Source organism: Hipposideros armiger, unplaced genomic scaffold (genome assembly GCF_001890085.2).
Source record: "Hipposideros armiger isolate ML-2016 unplaced genomic scaffold, ASM189008v1 scaffold_7, whole genome shotgun sequence".
Lineage (NCBI taxonomy): Eukaryota > Metazoa > Chordata > Mammalia > Chiroptera > Hipposideridae > Hipposideros > Hipposideros armiger.
In genome coordinates this window covers 5,000,372-5,005,140 of record NW_017731357.1, presented here as the reverse complement: position 1 = coordinate 5,005,140, position 4,769 = coordinate 5,000,372, and positions in this window count along the sequence as shown.

Sequence of the window (4,769 nt, the reverse complement as noted above, 5' to 3'; positions counted from 1 at the left end):
GCCCGCCCGCTGCTCCTCGCTCTGCTCGGGCCGCGCTGCCCGGCGTGCGGATCCTCTGGGACCGCGCGGCCCGGCTCTCCGCTCGTCAGCCCGCGCGGGCCGCGAGGTCGCGACCGCTCCCTCTATTGAGGCTGGCTCGGGCACGGCGCGGGGCAGCTCCGGCTACAGAGGGGGCCGCGGCAGGACCATAGAGGGAGGATCGCCGCGGAGGGAGGTGGCGGCGGCAGATCGGCGCTGGGGACCAGGAGGCGGCGGCAGAGACGCTCCCTCCTCCTTCTACTCCTCCCGCCGCCGCCGCCGCCGCCGCCGCCGCCCGCCTGGGAGTGGGAGGGGGCTTCGCGGGACTGGCTCTCCTTGCAGGCGGGAGCCGCGGCCGCCGCCTTCAGCTCCTCCTCCTCCTCCGCCTCAGCAGCCGACCAGCTCCCGAGCCCGGCGCACCCGCCTCGCGCACACACGCCCTCCTCCCGCTACAGCCGCGCTGCCTCCCCACCCACAGGCCCCGCCCACTCCAGCCCGTCGGGGGGCGGTGGCCCAGGGAAAGGGAACAGGCCTGGGTGGCGCATGCGCGCGCCGCCGGCCACGTCACGGCAAATGGGCGGGCGCTGGGGATCTAGAAGGGGCGGGGGGGGTTGGCCCACGGGGCGCGCGGGTGGCAGCTGCTTAGGCGGTGGCTGGTCCGGGTCATCACCTCTGCGACCAAGCCGCGGAAGGGGCCAGGACAAAAGGTCCACGACCGAACGCATGGTCTTGGCTATCTGCGGCGAAAGGCTCGGAATCCCAGCCGCTCTTCACCCCTTCTTTTGTAACCACAGGAAGCCTTTCCCAGTTTTTGCTGGGAAAGGGTCCTAATGAATGGGAAAGCGAGAGGTGGAGAGGTTGTCACTCCAGACTGTGCTAGGCGGCGGATGCTTTTAATGCCACTCTGTCATTCTTTAATGAAAACGAGGGCTGAATAAAGGGGGGGGCGGTCGTCCACCTACAAGTAACGGACCGAACGAAAACTGTCCAGGAAGGTGTGCCACAACAAATGGCAATTTATAGAGACAGCTTCTCCCGCATTCTGCCCAAACTTAACAAATATCGACCCAGCGCCCGCCCCCGCTAGAGACAGCCTAGAGAGAGATCAGGAAGGCAGGAACAGAGACTTCAAGCCCCTTTGTATATTGCCCCCACCCCAAGCCCACAGGACCTACTCTGCTCCCTATACTCCATATAAATGTTATAGTAGACAATTCAGGATAAAAATGCAACTAGAGGGAGTGGATGCACAGGGTCAGCCAGGGAGTGAGGTTCTGGGTGTTGCCGCTGTGCTAGGTTGTATTCAGTATGAGGATTTCTGTTCCACTGAGCATGTGCGGAATGAGCCAACGCCATCAGACAGGTAGGTATATGGCTCAGTTGAGGACCAATAAAAAAAAGTCTTTGTTCCTCTGCACAGCAGAAGTGCCCAATTAGTTCATAAGTCAGCTTCTAGAAATCATCTGGTAAAATTCTTAGTGCGGTAATTTAAAAAGAAAAACGACAGTATTTACCAAAGTGTATGGGGTGGGTGGAGATCCACAGCCTATTTTCTCTTCAGAAACGTTTTGTGCAAACCTTTGACCACTCCCTCAAGAGGCTGAGAGATTTGCCACTGTTAAGGATTTGAGTACTAAACCTTTTTTTTTAATGCACATCAGAGGGAAAATATAATTGTTTGAGGAGACTTTCCTCCTTTCCCAAAGAGCTGTGCATTCTCTAGTAAAGGGAGCTTCGGAGCCTGAGAAACATCGCTTCCACTGAGGGTCCCACATTTCACTTGGTGCACACTGTCCTCTCCTTTAATTACATTTAAAATGCAGATATTCCTGTACTAAATATGAAATCCCTTAAATGGTTGGAGCTGACACTGTAGGTGCTCTATTCAAATCCCCTCCTATCCGTTTTACCTTTCTCTGTGCCCTTCCTCCAGCAGCAGCATGTTTTTGCTTCCAAAGCCCATGCCTGTGACTTCCGAGGACTTCCCACAAGCTACTGGAATCCCTTTGCATACATGGAAGTGCCTGGGAGTTTAGGTCTCCCCCATCTGGCTGTTAGTGCAGGAATGTGAAAGCCCAGCTCCCTTCCCCAGGAGAGGGGACAACTCTGAGGGGTCACTTACAGCCTGAGCTTCCCTGTGAGATCAGGTTGCAGCTGCCTTCTGCAGGACTTTGCCTAGCTCCCTCCCCTTCCCTTTCCTACCTCTCTCATTCCCTAACACGTTTCTCCTGGGAGTATGTCCTTAATAAATCATTTGCTCATGAATCCCCTTATCAGGATCTGCTTTGGAGGAACCCAACCTAAGACAATGGTGTTTCTCAAAGTGACAACTGCATCCATATCATCCGGAAGCATATGAAAAATGTTAAAACTTTTTGATTCCTGGACCCTACCCAAGACTTATTGAATCTGAAACTCCTGGAGCATATCACAGGGATCTGTATTTTTATAAGCTCCCTTAGTGAGTCTTGTACACCTAAAAATTGAGAACCCTGCCCTAACACTGGCCTCTGAATAAGCTCACTGAAAAGAAAAAGAAGCCAGGGCTGACTTCATCACTAGGGTGGATAAACCATAACAAATGCAAAAGAACACTTCAGGGAGCAGAAGAGGATATGAATACAAATGTGTTTCCTTCTGTAAACCTCTGTCTAAAGATTCATTTTACCCTTCTTCCTTTAATATCAATGAACAAGTCACTGGAAACTTTTGTTTGACAGTAGAAACAAGATTGCCTTTGGACACAGCACAGTGCCTGTATACACTGAACATGTTGTAACTCAAAATTAAATCAAAAGGTATCTATTCATTGAGCCATTTAAGATCACACGTGCTCATTGGCCTCCTGGGGACTCCACATTGTGCTATGTGCTAATGGAGACTGCAATAATCAGGATTCTTTAGGTTACAAGTAACAGAAAACTTAAACCAGCTTAAACAGTACAGAGAATTTTTGACTCACATAACTGAAAAGTTGAGATGCATGATAGCTTCATGTGAGGCTTGATCTAGGGCTCAAATGATGTCACTGAAAACCCACTTTCTCCCAGTCTCATCATTGTGCATTCTGTGGTACTGGCTTCATCCGTAGGTTCTACAAGGTGGCCCCCAGTACTTCATGGTCTCCCCTCGAAGTAGCAAAATAACTGCTACTGTTCCAGACTTCACCTTCTTATATGTCAGCATCCAGGAAAAGAAGACTCTTGTCCAGTAGGTCTTGCCCATGTTCTAGGATTTACTCTCTCTCATTTGCCTTATATTAAGGCACATGACCATCCCTGAACCAATCACTGTGGCCAGGGAATGAGTCACTGAATAATTTAACCAATCAGGCCCCACCCTCAAGCTGGGCATGAGAATCAATCTCCTGGCTGAGAATGTAGGGATAGGAAAAGTCCCCAAAGGAAAATCAGGACACTTTTTGGTAAGAGAAGAGCAGAATGAATAATGGGAAGGTCCCTGTTCTCTTAGTTGCCCAAGCACTGGCATTGACTTTTTCTTAGCACTCTACTTTCTCCATGTTGAGCTAATAATTAGACCCTGTCATTTTTTTTTCAAAATTTCTTTTAGATTCTGCCTCTCTTTTCCACTTCTTCAGTTCTCACCCCAATTAACTCCCCCATCAGCCCATACTTAGATGTTGCTTCACTTTACTCACTGGGTTCCTGTCTCCAACTGCTTGTCCCATCCTGCTCACCATGGGGAGGCCCAATTCAGGTCCATGAAAGAATTATCAGCATCTAGAACAGTGCCTGGTATGTAGTAGGTATTCAAAAGGCATTTGTTGAATGATGAATGAATGAATGAATGGCTTCATAGGCCTTATCACTTCCTGGAATTCTCTTTGATTTGTTTTGTCTATAGCCTTTCTCCTTCAACTCTTGAATCTAGAAAGTGTCTGGAACATAATAAGTACTCCAATATGTGTTTGTTAAATAAATAAATAGTTGCATGTTTCTTGAATTGGATTAGAGAATCAGTCATAATTATGAAGAGAATGAGGAGCCAGTGGAAACAGTTAAAGTGGTTGGATTCTTGGGAAGAAAATGCATAACAGAAAAAATACAATTTTCACAGATGAAGGGAGAGTCAATAGTATCAGATCTGAAGAAGTATCAAAGAGAGCAGGGCCAGAAAAGGGGGCATTGGATTTATTTCTACAAATTGAAACTAGTTCTGCTAGCTATATTTTGTGTAGAAAAAACAAATTTAAATCTCACGCAGCATTTAAAAGTTTTCCTTCTGACTTAGCTATGAGAGATTTTGAAGGTAAAGTGGGAAACTAAATTGGTAGCTCCTCCTTAATTTCCTTTTCTGTATTTCCTGGTGCTTTCTTTCCATGCTGCCACTAAACTGTCACACTAGGTGGCAAAACCGCACAATCAGCTGCAATGTGTCCAATGGGTGACTTATATTGAGCCCAGATCTGACTAAGTTGCAAAGAGTCATGTAAGTCACCCAAGCCTCAATAGAAAGAAGTATAATTTACTATGCTAAGTGCACTGAGGAAAAGGTCAAGTGATTAATAAGTCACCAATATGAAATACAAGCCTATCAACACTGGTAGGTTTAATCATTTACCCTCCTCAGGGCACAGATGGAGCAGATCCTTTCTGGGGGTCTTATCTAGCAGTATGTGTCTGTAAAACGCTTAAGGAGATATTTCCTTCTTACCATACTTTCTCATAAATAATACCTTCTCTCTCTCTCTCTCTCTCTCTCTCTCTCTCTCTCTCTCTCTCTCTCTCTTT